General features: G+C 35.8%; 1 long non-coding RNA gene across 1 annotated transcript; it reads right to left on the bottom strand.

Moving 5' to 3' along the window:
• Window positions 1–3,389: 3,389 nt before the first annotated feature.
• On the bottom strand, window positions 3,390–8,616 carry LOC145263603 (uncharacterized). Its single transcript, XR_013864580.1, has 2 exons — window positions 4,483–8,616; window positions 3,390–4,041 (listed from the first exon to the last, which is right to left on the bottom strand). It is a non-coding gene; the product is annotated as an uncharacterized LOC145263603 (long non-coding RNA).
• Between the last annotated feature and the right edge of the window lie 421 nt (window positions 8,617–9,037).

The following is a 9,037-nucleotide window of genomic DNA, read 5'->3' as shown; positions in this document are numbered from 1 at the left end:
CTTACTTAGTCCCCAAAAGTGAGAGATTTTGGCTTTGCATAATAAAAACAAACAGTAATTCATCTTGTTTGAGTTCGACGAAAGCCCAATAAAGGTCAAAAGTCAAAAGGCTACGTCGGGTAGTGGTTTTCTTTTTCCCCCCAGTCGTGCACCCGTGGATATTTGTATGATTTTTATCATTTTTTAATTTAATTATTTTTGTGTGTTCCTGCTTTTAAATTTAATTTTTTAATTTATTTTTCAAATTATGTAAACATTATATTATGCTGAAAATTACACGTTCATTCATGGAAGGAAAATATTAGAAACTTACATATAAAAATCATGCTAAAAGTGTTATATTAAAAAAGTGCAAATATTTTTTGCAATAATTTTTCTGTGAAAATAATAAACAGTGCTTAATTTACTGCATCGTTATTGTTATATCGGTATATCATTAGTCCAAGAAATTATTTTTTCTTCGAGTTATATCGATGTCATTAATATGGACTTTAGGGGTTTTTTTGTAATGTTCCTGAAAACAATATTTTTTTTATTACAATTTACGATAAATTCGTTCATTTTTTTTCTACTGAAATCATAACTTTAGTTTTTGTTTAAACAAAATAATTTATTTTCACTAAAGTTTAAATAAAAATAATGGCTTCAGTATATTCCATGACTATCTATTATATAAAAGGGACTTGTGTGTGTATATTTGCTAAAAACTTCTCTCACGTCACGTACCAACTTGGCATCGTTAGAAAGAGCAATCTCTCAGACAAATATCTTAAAATTAGAACAAAAATAGTCAGTTGTTTCACGCAGAAATTACATTTTATTTCAATGGGGTGTCACCTAAAATCGTGTCTTTCTAAATGCTTTAAACATCTGCGCTAGGTGTATCAGAATTTTGGGGAAATTTTTGACACCCCTAACAGAAAATCGCGAATAATATATTAAAAAAAAAAAAACTTCGTAATTTCTCTTTTTAAAGTGGATTGTTTATTTTCTGTATGGAATATACTTCCAAAATAAACTATTAAAGTTCTTTAAAAAATAATAGAAATATTATTTTTTATTAAAAAAAAAAAAACAGTGTTTGTTAGAATAAATTTGGCTCTTCTGGAAATAAAGGATCGTAGTTATTCTCCTTGGTCGGAATTAAGGATTCCGCCATATTGATTTCTCGAAAACACGTGTATATTTGAAGTTGATAAAACCTTTACGAAAGGCATTCCTGTTTACTCTTCTTTTATCTCTACTTATCATTTCAATCTTGTAAACTTATATAAAAACAAAAATGGACAAACTGCGTCCGGACAGATTTAACGTAAAACGAACAGCTCCATGATTTCTCCATTGCCTATGACCTCACTCAGATTGTTCAGGAACCCACCCGTGTGCCCGACAATGACGGCCAGTATGCGAGCCTACTAGACCTTTTTCTCACAACTTGCCCTGAACTATGTTCAGTTTCTGTTCTGTCGCCTCTTGGATCTTCCGACCACTCTGTTGTATCAATTAAGATAAAAATTAAATATAATAAGTCCCCAGACGTACCTCTCCATCGTACAGTAAGGCTGACTGGGATAGCTTCCGTGCATTTATATCTGATCTACATCTGCATTCCATGTTTAAAAAGGATGTGTCCTCTATAGTATTAGACCTGACTGAATGGTTAATTGTAGGTATTGACCATTTCATACCCTCTAAAAAGTTTTAGCAAAAACCTAACAGCCAGCCATGGTTCTCTCCAGAATGTGCTGCTGCCATTGCGCACAGAAATCACTTTTTCCACTGCTTCAAACGTAATAGATGTATGGAAACTAAAGCCGTTTTCAGGACTGCCAGCAACCATTGTAAGAAAGTAATAAGGAACGCAAGAGAGTTGTATGCTCAATCTGTTAAGTCCAAAGTAGCGGAGCAGCGGCTTGGTTCCCACCAGTTTTGGCAAATAGCAAACAGAATCCTGAACAGAAGCGTGTGCTCCATCTCAACTATTATCAATGGACCTGAGGTAATCTCGTCAGCATCAGACAAAGCCAAACTCTTTGTCAAGAACTTTGCAGCTAATTCTACCCTTTGCGACCAAGGCCGCCAACCCCCAATATTTCCTCCTGTATCAGAAAACACGCTATGTGATATACGTATATCTGTACGTGATGTTGCCAAGCTTATCAAAAACCTTGATTCCAGTAAAGCAACTGACCCTGACGGTATTCCAATCATAGTACTCAAAAAACTTCAACCTGAACTAGCGCCCATACTTACAAAACTGTTTAAACGTTGTCTTAAGGAGAATAGTTTCCCATCACCCTGGAAAATTTCATCAGTATGTTCTATATTTAAGAATTCAGGTGATCGCTCATGACCCTCTCAGTACAGGCCAATAAGTCTCCTGTGCGTCATGAGTAAGTTGCTAGAATCTGTGTTAAATACAAAATTAATCAACCATATCAACAAAAATAACCTTCTTAGTGAAACTCAATATGGTTTCCGTTCTGCTAGATCTACATTAGATGTGCTTACAGTTATATCACATAGGATTAGCAAATCTCTCGACGGTGGCAATCTTTCTAGGGCAATTGCTCTTGACATATCTAAAGCCTTTGATAGGGTATGGCATAAAGGTTTACTTCATAAGATCGCTAGCTATGGTATAGCTGGAAAAGTCTTCTCAATTATTAAATCATTTCTTTCTGATAGGTTCATAAGAGTAGTAGTTGAGGGGCAAAAATCAGAAGCTCACAGTATTAATGCCGGTGTCCCTCAGGGGTCCATCCTGGGCCCAACTCTTTTCCTGATCTACATTAATGATCTTCCAAATCAAATCCTTACACCATTTGTAGACATTTATGCTGACGACACTACCATTTATGGTAGCACATCTAAGACAGTAAACGACCAAGTTCTCTCCAATTCTCTCTCCTCTGATCTTGAGCACGTAGTACAATGGGGAAAGGAGTGGCTGGTTACTTTTAATGCATCTAAAACCAAGCTTCTCTCTTTACATCATCAACATTCTAATCCACATTTGGCATCAATTTAAATGAATGGCTCTCGTCTTCAGGAAGCCTCAAGTTTTGACAAGCTTCTTGGCTTATACCACAATCAGCCGGTCACTGGGGTGTGACCGACAGACGTGTTATAGTAAATGTCTTAAAGCGGTCTCATGAAGACATGAAGATGGGCCAGTCATTAGGGTTTGTGTAGTAAGAAGAAAATCATACCTGAGATGTTGGTTCTGGGTGTGGCTCCTTTCCTTTCTCAAGATGATCTCTTCACCCTGGTGGCATTCTGGTGGGAATCTTCATCTCTTTGTCCTCAGGGCCGCCTTTCGACTTCAGACATTTATGAAGGCATTCATGGCAGACACAAGAAAAATGACACGCGACACAATTGTAATATACAAAGGTATAACTAACTATTTTATTTTACATTAGAGATACAATATATATTACAAAAAAAACAATTTACAATTAATTTTTACAATAGGCTTTTCAAAGCTAACTAACCTACCCTAACTAGTGTTGAGGGAGGGGGTGGCCCCCCCTCATTTACGGAGAGACAAAATATGCGTCCTCACATCATGGTGGTCGTGCAGGAAAGAGGACAGAAAGATAGCAAGGGGATTATGGGAAGGGGTTTCTTTGTATCTCTACGCTCATGGACAATTTACCACCCGTCCATGCTGCAGAGTGTGTTAGAAACAGTGGCACAAGGAAATAGTGCCACATCCCTCCCTATGCTATCCGAAATTTATGAGCATTCATAAATTTCAGAAGTCCATAATTTTCCGTGAATGGTGCGTCAACCGGCCGTCAGCAATCAATGTCTCCATGCTCTACGTTCCATCAGGAACTCAGTGAAGCAAGTTATCTTTTCCACCAGGCTCCTGGTAGGCTGGTATACTGCTTCAAATACCAGAGAGGGTAATCATCCTCGCCCTCCATCGAGGCAATGGCATCACGATTTCAGTTACTGGATTTACACTTTCTTAAGCAACCAGTATAATATTTTTTAACAAAGCCGGATTTTACGTGAGTTCATCACGCCGACCTATACGTATTTGACTAAGCCGGATTCTACGTGAGTTTATCACACCGACCTATACGTATTTCACTAAGCCGGATTGTACGTGAGTTTATCACGCCGACTTATACGTATTTCACTAAGCCGGATTCTACGTGAGTTTATCACGCCGACCTATACGTATTTCACTAAGCCGGATTGTACGTGAGTTTATCACGCCGACCTATACGTATTTCACTAAGCCGGATTCTACGTGAGTTTATCACGCCGACCTATACGTATTTCACTAAGCCGGATTCTACGTGAGTCTATCACGCCGACCTATACGTATTTCACTAAGCCGGATTCTACGTGAGTTTATCACGCCGACCTATACGTATTTCACTAAGCCGGATTCTATGTGAGTTTATCACGCCGACCTATACGTATTTCACTAAGCCGGATTCTATGTGAGTTTATCACGCCGACCTATACGTATTTGACTAAGCCGGATTCTACGTGAGTTTATCACGCCGACCTATACGTATTTGACTAAGCCGGATTCTACGTGAGTTTATCACGCCGACCTATACGTATTTGACTAAGCCGGATTCTACGTGAGTTTATCACGCCGACTTATACGTATTTCACTAAGCCGGATTCTACGTGAGTTTATCACGCCGACCTATACGTTTTTTAATTTAGTCTGCATAACATTATTTTCGTAACTGGATTTACGCTCCCTTCAGCAACCAGTATAATGTATTTTAACCAAGTCGGAGTTACGTGACCTCATCACGCCGACCTATATGTATTCCAAGTTATTACTTCAGTTACTGGACTTACGCTCTCTTCAGCAACCAGTATAATGTATTTTAGATAAGTCGGGGTTACGTGACCTCATCACGCCGACCTATATGGATTTAGTAAAACCTTGGTCTTCAGAGGTTCTAATCCAATTAATTCTGTTAGAGCAAGGAGTCTGCCGCCGAGCGACCAATAAAAACTATCCACCACGGAATATTTATTAATTATATAAAGAATTAACTAAGAAGGGCACTCAGCCTTCATGAGTTAGAATACTCAATTAGGGGGAAAAAAATTTCCAAAAATAAACAATTCAGAAACCTGGTATACATTAAATCAATGAAATAGGGTGTTAACAATTTTTTTTCTTAAAAAGAAAACATTTTTAAAAAATCATTTCAGAGCACCTCGGTCACAATTAGAATTTGTTTACACAATGCAAACGCATTTCAGTTATTACATTCATAATTAACTTTTTCCCAAATTTCAGGGTACATTTAAAAAGTATATGTATTTTTTCAAAACTTGATTTACAAAAGATCATTAAAATTTAATTCCAAAATTTAAAAATTATTTCAAGTATTTTGGTTCATCGTTAAAATCAATTTATGTTAGTTAACTTCTTTCCAAAGTAAGTCATTTATTATTATAAAAAACCAATCTTCTCAAAAGGTCATAAACTTCGAATAGACCCATTTTTCGTAATACAATTCAAAAATTATTCCAAACATTTGGTTCATTATTAAAATTAATCTTCCGAAAAGATCATAGAAAATTCATTTTGAATCAATTCACCCTTCACAATGAGATTCAGAGACATCCCAAAACTTTTTCATTTCGTAATTATTATTTTTAAAATTCAGTGTACATTTAAAGTTATTTAATTGATTCTTAAAAATCATTTCTTCTTTTAGACCATTATCCAGGTCATTTCGAATTCAGAAACTTTTCATGTTAATTAACTTTATTTTCCAAGTAATTATTTTATCATTTAAAAGCAATTCTTTTCCTAAACTCACTCACAAGGATTATTTCGAACTAATAAACTCCCGCCACACCTGGGAGTCACATTAGTTAACGACCAGTTCTGTATAGTTAACAGCTCGAAAAAATTAAAGTTTCAATTAAAGAGAGATCTTTCTAGACTGAGGAAATCTTTTTTTTTTCTTAATAATTAATTCAATTTTACGTATATACTCCTCAGTCAATATTTCAGGGACCCCTATCATACGGTCCAATTTCAAATAAACCTTAAATTAAAGAATTTGCTCGAATAATTCTTCCTTAAAATCATCTAGAGTTCAGGAAAATCTCTTTCGTTAGTCAAACAATATTTCCTTAGAAATTATTAAAAATTCAGAGAATATTCGAAATGTAATAGCGTAATTTTTCTTTAAGAAAAACTGTGAACATTTCAGAGAACTCTTAAAAAATTAACGTAATCATGTAACAGTTGGCTTTTCCAAACACTCGAAGACTTCAAAAAAGTACTTTAAGTGCTGTTTGAATAATCGTCTCAGTTTTTATTTTTAATAAAAACCAATTGAAGACATCATTTAATGTAATTAAACGAAGCATAAATAATTTTGTTCTTTAAACCTGGTAGAAAAATTCAAAAAACTCCAAGTCAATTCGTTATTATATGCCCTCCTGCAATCAGCCATGGGGGGTTAGCTATACACTCATTAAAACGCAAGAGTAGAGAGAGAGAATGAGGGGGAAAGAAGGGGATAGAGACAGAGCGATGCCATTACACACCTTACCACCCTCATAACACTATTACGTAATCTCACAAAAAAAAAAACTCGATTTTAAAAGTCACTCTCTCGTCCCCAAAAAAGCTTGCAGAGGGTGAAAGAATGGTAGACAACACGAGAGGTGGAGAAAGAGAGGAAGAGAAACAGAGGCAAGTCGCATTGTTCCCCCACCCATCCCTCAACACCCTCACAAACACCATGACGAGGTCATCTTCGCTTCTTTCCCATGTGCGGCCATTGTTTCAAAAAATGAGTGACAGGTAGACATTAAACATTTCTACGAGCTTAAAAAAAAAATAAGAAAATAGAAAAACAATCTTATTTGGAACAATTTTGTAAAATACATTCTAACACAAAACTTTCATATTATCTAACCCCAATTTTTTTTTTTTACCAGTAACATTTTTTTTCTTTTTAAACAGACAAAACATCAATAAAAGAAACATTATCAATTCAAAAAAAATGTCCCCTTATTTTTCAGCTTTAATTGTTACCTAACCTGAAAAATAAACACATCAACTGTTCATGGAATAAAATGTAATGTAAAAGTTCTATTTTTTCAAATCTGAATCTAACACTTGCAAAGTCAAAAGAATTTTTTAAAAAGTCCTATATTTTTATAAACCTGAAATAAAGATCAGATAAAAAATGTTAGGTATCCTTTATTTTATTTCCTTTTTTTTTTTTAAATTTATTTTTCGAGCTTCGTGTTTGAAGGATTTTTTTTCTTTTTTTTTTTTCTTTCATGTAATAACAAGATGCATAGATATACACACATATCGATATATATCTGGAGAGAGACAGAAAGAGAGAAAGCGTGAGAGAGAAAGAGATATTGCATATTCTAGAGACACTTTTTTCTCGTCTCTGTTTTTTTTTTTTTTTTGTGTGTGTGGGACACATTTCTTACTTTTTTTTCGAAGGGTTACTTTCAATACTCTTTTTTTTTTTTTTTTTTTTTTAAACCGATCTTTTGTAAACTGTTTTTTTTTTTTTTTTTTTTGTAGGTGCAAGACAATTTTTTGTTCAGGTTCTGAATTTTCTTTTTTTGAGTGCGTTTTTTTTTTTTTTTTTTTTTTTTTTTTTTTTTTTTGTAGGTGCAAGACAATTTTTTGTTCAGGTTCTGAATTTTCTTTTTGAGTGCGTTTTTTTTTTTTTTGTGCGCGTGTGTACTGGTCTGCCATTTTTTAAAAATTTTGCCAGAAATAATAGTTTTTTCCGTTTTTAAAGACCGTGGACCATTTTTTTTTATTCGATTCGTCTAGTGGTCATTATTTTTGGTTGTGCCGTGGGTTTAAGAGTCGAAATTATTTCTATGCTGGGAAACAATATGTCTTGGTCATAGTGCATCATTTATACTGCGACACAGATGCGACGAGATCCGTCTGGTAATTAACCAGGGTCAATCCTGCGTCTTAAGGCAACATTTATACCACTATCAGCCGGTCACTGGGGTGTGTTCGACAGACGTGTTATAGTAAATGTCTTAAAGCGGTCTCATGAAGACATGAAGATGGGCCAGTCATTAGGGTTTGTGTAGTAAGAAGAAAATCATACCTGAGATGTTGGTTCTGGGTGTGGCTCCTTTCCTTTCTCAAGATGATCTCTTCACCCTGGTGGCATTCTGGTGGGAATCTTCATCTCTTTGTCCTCAGGGCCGCCTTTCGACTTCAGACATTTATGAAGGCATTCATGGCAGACACAAGAAAAATGACACGCGACACAATTGTAATATACAAAGGTATAACTAACTATTTTATTTTACATTAGAGATACAATATATATTACAAAAAAAAACAATTTACAATTAATTTTTACAATAGGCTTTTCAAAGCTAACTAACCTACCCTAACTAGTGTTGAGGGAGGGGGTGGCCCCCCCTCATTTACGGAGAGACAAAATATGCGTCCTCACATCATGGTGGTCGTGCAGGAAAGAGGACAGAAAGATAGCAAGGGGATTATGGGAAGGGGTTTCTTTGTATCTCTACGCTCATGGACAATTTACCACCCGTCCATGCTGCAGAGTGTGTTAGAAACAGTGGCACAAGGAAATAGTGCCACAGGCTTGACCATTACTCCTGATCTTAAATGGAACACGTACATCAAATCTGTTGCCAAGGCCGCTGGAAAAATGGTGGGATCTTTCTATCGATCCGGTAAATATCTCACTGCTGATGCTATTCTCTATCTATATAAGAGCCAGGTACGTCCAAAGATGGAATACTGTTGCCACATCTGAGCAGGAGCTGCTAGAAAGGACTTGTCCTGCCTTGATAGAGTTCAAAATAGACTTCATAGCCTCGTAGGAGATGTCCTTTTCTCCTCCTTGCAACCTCTATCTCACAGAAGAGATGTTGCGAGTTTGTCTCTGATGTATCGTTATTTTCATGGAAAGTGTTCGACTGAGCTTCAATCTATGGTCCCCCCTCGCCAAACTTTCACAAGAAACACTCGTCTAGCTGTAAACACTATCAATAA

Source organism: Euprymna scolopes, chromosome 39, assembly GCF_053919585.1.
Source record: "Euprymna scolopes isolate OS-2025 chromosome 39, ASM5391958v1, whole genome shotgun sequence".
Classification (NCBI taxonomy): domain Eukaryota; kingdom Metazoa; phylum Mollusca; class Cephalopoda; order Sepiida; family Sepiolidae; genus Euprymna; species Euprymna scolopes.
This window is presented reverse-complemented; position numbering and strand designations above follow the sequence as displayed.